Consider the following 9618-nt stretch of genomic DNA (forward strand, 5'->3'; position numbering starts at 1 on the left):
TTTGTAGATACATTGAAAATCTACATTTGTACACTTCCTCTACCTGCAAACTATGTTGTTCAGATTTATTTTTATTTTTAAATGACTAAAAATAGACTCCAATCAGTTTTGAAGTAATCTCTTAATCCACCTGATAATTTGAGTTTCCACCTCACCTTATTGCTCACACGGAAACGTGTGTCTATCTACGTGTGTGTTGACTTTCTGCCTGTTCGCTTTCCCAACACTTTGTTCGTAATCACGTTACGTACATGGGCTAATCCTTTTAATATATACTGAGGAATAAACAGTTCAAGAGCACTTTGGAGGCGGTTTTAGTTCACCTTCCCATTTACCGCCGTGTGTGAATGTGGCGGATCAACGACTGGTGACAGTGCCTGATCCTAAATTTCAAAGTCGAGGGTAAATATGTACACAGTCAAAGGAGGTTTACCCTGCACACAGCTTTGCAATCGATGTGTACTGAGACGATGCACCCACCACACTCTTTATTAGGGATCCACACAAGAAGTTAAAAATGTGCTGAAAACTGCTATACGTTATTCACAATTCCACTTTTCACAGTTTTTGTGTATGTTCTGTGATGCCTGATGATGCTCTCAATTCTTTCGGCAAGAGAAAAGTGGTACTTGGCATCAAGGAAGTCTGTGTTCTAAAGATCTTTATATTGTCTGGAAAGGGGTTATATTTTAGCCTGTGTTAGCCGTGGAAGTTAAGAGAGTCTGCCAAATTCGAATGAGTTTTGGGTTCGGTTTCGGCCACTGCAGAATGGGATGATTTGCTTTTTTTCAAATATTTCATGTCACTTCATGTAAAATATTTCAATTTTCAAGTTTTTCATGTAATTATTCACTTTAATGGTGACGAATGAAGCTTCATGAAGTACTTGTGATTATTACAGGGAATGGAAATTCAATAACATTCCATCGTTTCCATTGTAATCAAAAAGCACTATTGAGAGGAGTAAAACAAATATAATGTTTCATGAAGCTTCACTTCACCATCATTCGAGAAAAGTGCCCGTGAACGATATTAAATGTTGCCCTAATTGTGATGTGTTATGCCACACAAATGGAATATATATGTGTCCATGTGTGCTTCAAAACTATAGTAAAAACATTGAGTGATCACACTCAATGTTTACTTCACACTTGTGTGTTACTTCCGGGTTGAGTGAACGCTGGCGCGTCTGGCTGCCGCTGCTCACCCGTAGAAAAACGGATCCTATGACTGTAAAGTGTCCTTGAGAGTTTTGAAAGGCACTTATAAATGAAATGTATTATTATTATTATTATTTTTATTTCTTGGGGAAATGGGAATGATGTGGTGTCCTTTTTGTGTGTTTAAAATGGTCCTGATACTCAGTCCTTGAAGGACTGAGTATCGAAATGCAATGTCGTGCGTACTAGTGTCACAGTGCATCGAGAGAGTCAGAGCAGAACATACCGTAAATTCCGGACTATAAACCTCTACTTTTTCCCCAAATTTTCAACCCTGCGGCTATTTCAACGATGCGGCCAATTTATGTATTTTTTGTAACGGCCGCCAGTGGCGCTCGAGTAGCAAAGGTAAAATTAAGACCGGTGGAATATATGCCTCGAGGAATACTGCAACTTCTCATCTTGTTCATAAATTAAATTAGCGTGAATATACCCTCATCATGTAAAATACAAAAAGAAAGGCATATGACGCAGCTTTCAAACTAAAATCAATCGAGCTGTCCGATAAAGAAGAAAACAGAGCAGATGCACGTAAACTTGGCATAAACGAATCGATGGTGAGAGGCTGGAAACGGCAGCGGGAAGAACTGGAGCAACGTAAAAATATGAAAAAAGCTTTCGAGGTAATAACTGCAGGTGGCCCGAACTGGAAAACATTCTAGAAGATTGGGTGAACACACAGAGAGCAGATAGTCGAGGTGTTTCGACTGTGCAGATAAGACTGAAAGCAAAAACAATCACCACCAAAAAGAAAATTCCGGATTTACAGCGAGAGAGAGGCTGAGGTAGTCTGTGACGACGTCTATATTACACTGTTTCATTCCGACACTGAGGACGATTACTTGGATGGCTTCAGTTCAAAGGAGGAAGATGAACACGGCTTACTGTGATTTTCACCACTATGTTCTTTTACCAGACCTGTTATACTGTGTTGCTATTGTGTTGCTAGCATGTTGTTTCCATGTTGCTACCGTTTCACTGCCACGTCACAGGCATAAAACTTTGAAAACGCTCTCTGTGTGCCGTCTTTCTTTGTAAATATATTTACATGTTTTAATGTGGGCACATGCTGCTTATATACATATGCGGCTTGTGTATGTACAAAATCGATTTTCCACTAAAAATGTAGTGCATGAGCCTTATAATCAAGTGCAATCTATAGTCCGGAAATTACGGGAATTGGCCCCACACGTAGCTCAGAGGGAACATTGTATTGCCCACCCACTGTAGAAAGAGTATTAATGACACCCCCATGCCAATTGTTAATTTAAGTAAATGTTACAGGTCATTAAGAAAAGGAGACGGCTGGCGGCAAATCATAATCGTTACAGGATCAAAGTGGGTACAGGGTGGCCGGGGTCTCCTGCCTCTCGGCCTCCAGTCATCAGTCTTGCCTGGCTGTCGTGTGACTGCTGCCAGCTGTCAAAGGGCCCGCCGCTCTGGCCATGCCTGCTGATGAGACTTTGCGCGCATGCTCTCCAATCAATCCGGCCCTGCTAATAGGTCACGAATGGCTGCGCAACGCTTGCCAATATGCCTCGGATCGCACTAACTGGTAGTGCAAAGCGAGGTAGACGAGTATGGCTGCCATGTTTGTATCATCGAGCCTACATTTTGCTAGCCGCGCCGACGACGGAAAAAGGCCGCTAATTGACACGCTGCTAATTAACCGGTGCAGTCTGGCGACAAACTAGCATGGCAATAGCCAAATTTGAACGAAAAACTCAACATGTTAGCATACGGCTCTCGCCTCCTAATTAGCGTTTCCTATTTCCAGGCCTAATTAGGAGGAAATGTGTACACACCAAATGATATTCCCTAATTGGGAGGCAAAACAGAAGAAGGTAGAGAGCCCTTGGATGAGTTTGATTTCCAGATAGCGAGCGCTCGGTGGTTCAACAAATGTTACGCTGTGCAAATCAACTAACTTATGGGCCGCGAGTGCCGCCAAGAATATGTTTGATACAAATGCTCTCTAATTAAACAGATTGAAATTTCCCGCCGACCCGGTTAAGTCATCTACAGTAAAAAAATATAAATAAATGAAAAAAAGAACAGCACATAGGCAAAATTAATTAACATCGTCCCCCTGATGCCATTTGCCTCGGAGGCAATTGGGGATAAACATGATGGCTCGTGTTTTATGGTTTTGAAGTTTCTACTTCATGACTGGAACATTTCTAATTGGAAACTCGAAATGAAGTATTTGGGCTCAATTGACGCGGAGCAGCCAAGTGAAAGGAATCATGCTTATTGGACATTAGTCGTTAACATATCAATGAGGGGGAGGTTGCCCCTGATGCTATGGAGGAATGATATTCCGCCTCGGAGGAGGATGATGTTGATGATGGGGGTCAGGGAGTATTCTGCCATCGCTGCAGTGTGGTGTGACAACACGGGTCACATTCCCCCGCCTCCGCCAAAATCCAGCTGCACAGGACAAAAAATGTACATTGTCTGCATGCTGTTGCCAGAAAATGCACATTGTTTGAATGCTGCCGCTTGTTAGCATTCGTCCTCAGCAATGTTTGCCAACGGAGATACTCCCCATCTTTATTTCGCCTGCATGTAACTACAGATTGAGCTGCGACTGAAATATATCCTTCCTTGATCTTGTGGGGCTTTTCCATGGCACGCCACCCAGGATGCGATAAAGCAAACATGTCAACTCCCGTCAACACTCCGAATGTCAACATGAATTCATGAATTCATTCACGGCCATTCAAGTGTAACAGTGAAATTCTCTAAAACAGCCACACCGGTTGACTCTTCAAAGGGAAAACGCATTTTCAGTGTGGTTCATTGCTAGTTGTCGCTGATGGTGGAGCGGTGCGCATGGGATTGGTTCCCACTCCTTGATGGTTTGAATGCAGGTGGTGAGTGGTTGTTCCTCTCTACTTGTCCCCTGCGACTGACTCATTTCACCCGATGTCAGCTCACATAAGCTCTTGCAAGGGTGTCTAATCTCTTGCCGCCGGCAACAAATTAATGAATAGCTAGTTCGTCAAATTTGAAGTTAAAAATAATGGCCGTTATTGTGGTTTACATGGGATAGTTTGAAATTTTGGTTCAGACCTTAGCATGCATCATGACATTTCACAAGTTTGATTTGCTTTTGCGGGCCGAATAAAATGATGTGGCGGACCAAAGTTGGCCCCTGGGCCTCCACTTTGACACCTATAGGCAACTGCAATCCCTGCGACCCTCTTCAGTTGTTGAAAATGAAATTGCATTGCAATTGCATGCGGTACCCCCTGACAAATGCTTCCACTTTCCACAAAATATAAAATGCATGTTGTATATTCATGCGCTTTCCACGTCGCAACTTAACACAATACTGGCCGGACGGTACAAATCATACCAAAGTGCTTGAACATTTTTGGACACATCGTTTCGAGCAGGTGAGCAGAGAGAAGTGGGGGTATGGTTGACTGGTTGTTTGCTTCAGGGGGATTTGACACTGGCTTGCAGTTGCTTTCCAATAACACGGACATTGCTTCCACCAACAGCCTGAGAAGGAATTAACTCCGGAAGCTGCGGGAAGAGAGTGTGATTATAGACGCCACCTCGACAGGACGCAAATACAATAGGTTAAGCCGTCCGCCGCCCCCCCGGAGTTTCTTCTTGCCACCATCTTCTCTTAGGATTGTGAGGCGAAATAAACTTCAAGTTTAGTTTGTGAAAAAAAAAAAAAAAAAAATATATATATATATATATATATATATATATATATATATATATATATATATATATATATATATATATATATATATATATATATATATATATATATATATATGTGTGCCGGGCGTCACAACAGTGACTGTCTTCATCTCCACGATGCTGCCGTATTAATGAAGACGAGACGCGTGGATGTGTCTTTTTATTTCTTTTATTTCTGCAACACAGTATGGCAGAAGGGATGGGTGAAGTCGCATGGGTTTCGTCTTGTGATTAACCTGAATCTCCTCGAGATTGTTCTCAAATGCAAAACATTGTAGATAACAAAACAGAATTAACAACGTGTGATCGTATAGTGGTTATTTACAGAAAAAGAGAATACAACACAAGTTCACTGTTATTTACAAGATGTCCCTGAACGCATCACGGGCGGAGACTCGGCAGAACACGCGGCGCGCCTGCAATGGCTGGCGCGCAGTTCAACCCGCCACGGACACCCACGGGCAAACGAAACACGACACAAGAAACCAAACATTGTTCAACAAAAACGAAACGAAACAACCATTACCTGCAACACAGTATGGCAGAAGGGATGGGTGAAGTCGCATGGGTTTCGTCTTGTGATTAACTGCGATAGAAAAGCACATATGCTCCAAAGTTCCACTCGACAAAACGTGAAGTAAATAATGACACAAAAAGTAATCTGGACTCGAAATGAATAAGGGAACTAATTAGATAACACTAGACAGTACAAAAGGGGAAACAAAATAAGATATTGTCATGAAAATGCGCGTTAATCAAGACCAACAGAAAATTGCGACTCACCCTGAATCTCCTCGAGATTGTTCTGGAAACTATGGGCGGGACATAGTGCCACACTGTGCGCCGTTGCGTCACTTCCTTCATAATTTAATAATCTAAGCGCACAACTCCGTTACATACACCCCCCTTAAATTATGCAGAAGTGAGGCAACATACACACGGAAGACAACAGAAAGGCCAACAGGCAAAATAGACAAGGTTATCGGGCAAGGATGTACAAGAGTGCTGTCTAATTATGTCAGTCATCTGACCAACTACGTCAGGTGACTGGAGTAAGGGATCTGTCGCCGGTGTGTCAGGGTCTGTGCGCTCGTCGGAGATGCACTGTACTGGGTCTGGGAAGGAACTCTGTCCCCGCTAACATAAGTGGCCTCAGCTCGCACCTGCCCATTCCCCTCTGTACAAACTACATCACCCTGCATAGCACTACATAACTGTGACAGACTGGAGAAAGGGATCTGTTGCTGGTGTATCAGTTGTCTGTGCGCTCGTCGTAGATGCACTGCACTGGGTCTGGGAAGGAACTCTGTCGCCACTAACATAAGTGGCCTCAGCTTGAACCTGCCCATTCCCCTCTGTACAACCTACACCACTCTGGATTACACTACACAACTGTTACACGGTTGGGAAGCCTCTACCTCGACCAACACACTCATTCAAAGGTGTGCTACTTGTTACTTGTAAGGAGCTCATTCTTAGACTTAACACATGAAAACACGTACATGAAAAAAAAACACACTAATTGCAAAACAGCAGGTAGACAATTAACACTGTACATGTATTTCCAAAACGGGGGTCGACACACCGTCCACCGAGTGATGGGACTGCACAGCGTCTTCATTGTGCAGCATCGCGGTCCCGGTCCGAAGTGGAGAGTCACTTGTGATCCGGGTCACGGCACCAATGTGACGGGCGTCACAACAGTGACTGTCTTCATCTCCACGATGCTGCCGTATTAATGAAGACGAGACGCGTGGATGTGTCTTTTTATTTCTTTTATTTCTGCAACACAGTATGGCAGAAGGGATGGGTGAAGTCGCATGGGTTTCGTCTTGTGATTAACCTGAATCTCCTCGAGATTGTTCTCAAATGCAAAACATTGTAGATAACAAAACAGAATTAACAACGTGTGATCGTATAGTGGTTATTTACAGAAAAAGAGAATACAACACAAGTTCACTGTTATTTACAAGATGTCCCTGAACGCATCACGGGCGGAGACTCGGCAGAACACGCGGCGCGCCTGCAATGGCTGGTGCGCAGTTCAACCCGCCACGGACACCCACGGGCAAACGAAACACGACACAAGAAACCAAACATTGTTCAACAAAAACGAAATGAAACAACCATTACCTGCAACACAGTATGGCAGAAGGGATGGGTGAAGTCGCATGGGTTTCGTCTTGTGATTAACTGCGATAGAAAAGCACATATGCTCCAAAGTTCCACTCGACAAAACGTGAAGTAAATAATGACACAAAAAGTAATCTGGACTCGAAATGAATAAGGGAACTAATTAGATAACACTAGACAGTACAAAAGGGGAAACAAAATAAGATATTGTCATGAAAATGCGCGTTAATCAAGACCAACAGAAAATTGCGACTCACCCTGAATCTCCTCGAGATTGTTCTGGAAACTATGGGCGGGACATAGTGCCACACTGTGCGCTGTTGCATCACTTCCTTCATAATGTAATAATCTAAGCGCACAACTCAGTTACATACACCCCCCTTAAATTATGCAGAAGTGAGGCAACATACACACGGAAGACAACAGAAAGGCCAACAGGCAAAATAGACAAGGTTATCGGGCAAGGATGTACAAGAGTGCTGTCTAATTATGTCAGTCATCTGACCAACTACGTCAGGTGACTGGAGTAAGGGATCTGTCGCCGGTGTGTCAGGGTCTGTGCGCTCGTCGGAGATGCATTGTACTGGGTCTGGGAAGGAACTCTGTCCCTACTAACATAAGTGGCCTCAGCTCGCACCTGCCCATTCCCCTCTGTACAAACTACATCACCCTGCATAGCACTACATAACTGTGACAGACTGGAGAAAGGGATCTGTTGCTGGTGTATCAGTTGTCTGTGCGCTCGTCGTAGATGCACTGCACTGGGTCTGGGAAGGAACTCTGTCCCCACTAACATAAGTGGCCTCAGCTTGAACCTGCCCATTCCCCTCTGTACAACCTACACCACTCTGGATTATACTACACAACTGTTACACGGTTGGGAAGCCTCTACCTCTACCAACACACTCATTCAAAGGTGTGCTACTTGTTACTTGTAAGGAGCTCATTCTTAGACTTAACACATGAAAACACGTACATGAAAAAAAAACACACTAATTGCAAAACAGCAGGTAGACAATTAACACTCTACATGTATTTCCAAAACGGGGGTCGACACACCGTCCACCGAGTGATGGGACTGCACAGCGTCTTCATTGTGCAGCATCGCGGTCCCGGTCCGAAGTGGAGAGTCACTTGTGATCCGGGTCACGGCACCAATGTGACGGGCGTCACAACAGTGACTGTCTTCATCTCCACGATGCTGCCGTATTAATGAAGACGAGACGCGTGGATGTGTCTTTTTATTTCTTTTATTTCTGCAACACAGTATGGCAGAAGGGATGGGTGAAGTCGCATGGGTTTCGTCTTGTGATTAACCTGAATCTCCTCGAGATTGTTCTCAAATGCAAAACATTGTAGATAACAAAACAGAATTAACAACGTGTGATCGTATAGTGGTTATTTACAGAAAAAGAGAATACAACACAAGTTCACTGTTATTTACAAGATGTCCCTGAACGCATCACGGGCGGAGACTCGGCAGAACACGTGGCGCGCCTGCAATGGCTGGCGCGCAGTTCAACCCGCCACGGACACCCACGGGCAAACGAAACACGACACAAGAAACCAAACATTGTTCAACAAAAACGAAATGAAACAACCATTACCTGCAACACAGTATGGCAGAAGGGATGGGTGAAGTCGCATGGGTTTCGTCTTGTGATTAACACATATGCTCCAAAGTTCCACTCGACAAAACGTGAAGTAAATAATGACACAAAAAGTAATCTGGACTCGAAATGAATAAGGGAACTAATTAGATAACACTAGACAGTACAAAAGGGGAAACAAAATAAGATATTGTCATGAAAATGCGCGTTAATCAAGACCAACAGAAAATTGCGACTCACCCTGAATCTCCTCGAGATTGTTCTGGAAACTATGGGCGGGACATAGTGCCACACTGTGCGCCGTTGCGTCACTTCCTTCATAATTTAATAATCTAAGCGCACAACTCCGTTACATATATATATATATATATATATATATATATATATATATATATATATATATATATATATATATATATATATATATATATATATATATATATATGTTTTTATATATATATAGTCAGTGTTCAGTGTTGTAGTTTTAGTTCAGAGTTTTTAATCCAATCAGAATTCAGCTGGTTTGTGTGTTTTTGTGTGTTCAAGTTGGACTAAGCAGGACTTCACTGAAGGCCTAGGTGTGAAATGCACGGACCGCCACTGATATATATATATATATATATATATATATATATATATATATATATTGGATTGGATTGGATGGATTGGATTGGATATGCCTTTATTAGTCTCACAGTGGAGAAATTTACATTTCACAGCAGCAAAGTGATGAAAGGAATGAAAGTAGAAAAACGAAATACATGAGCTGCTGGAAAGGCAGCCACTCTCGCTGCCTATATATATATATACAGTAAAGTCTCGTTATATCGATATCGGTTATATCGATAGTACCGCTTATGACGATATTATTTTCATTTCCCTTGCAAATTTCTAGTCTTTTTATGTATAATTAGTACCGTTTAGTACGCTAC

At 42.8% G+C, this 9618-nt stretch overlaps 1 protein-coding gene and 2 long non-coding RNA genes across 9 annotated transcripts in view; 1 reads left to right on the forward strand and 2 right to left on the reverse strand.

The window, feature by feature from the left end:
* Positions 1–9618, forward strand: part of cdh22 (cadherin 22) — a 200453-nt gene that overhangs the window by 97098 nt on the left and 93737 nt on the right. The gene's annotated exons all lie outside the window — the stretch shown is intronic.
* LOC148890742 (uncharacterized) overlaps positions 1–9618 on the reverse strand; it is a 219077-nt gene that overhangs the window by 79430 nt on the left and 130029 nt on the right. The window lies entirely within an intron of this gene.
* On the reverse strand, positions 6702–9039 carry LOC148890743 (uncharacterized). Its single transcript, XR_016116632.1, has 2 exons — positions 8927–9039; positions 6702–8332 (listed from the first exon to the last, which is right to left on the reverse strand). It is a non-coding gene; the product is annotated as an uncharacterized LOC148890743 (long non-coding RNA).

This window comes from Hippocampus bargibanti, linkage group LG12, assembly GCF_051943395.1.
Source record: "Hippocampus bargibanti isolate YZ-2025 linkage group LG12, ASM5194339v1, whole genome shotgun sequence".
NCBI classification, from domain to species: domain Eukaryota; kingdom Metazoa; phylum Chordata; class Actinopteri; order Syngnathiformes; family Syngnathidae; genus Hippocampus; species Hippocampus bargibanti.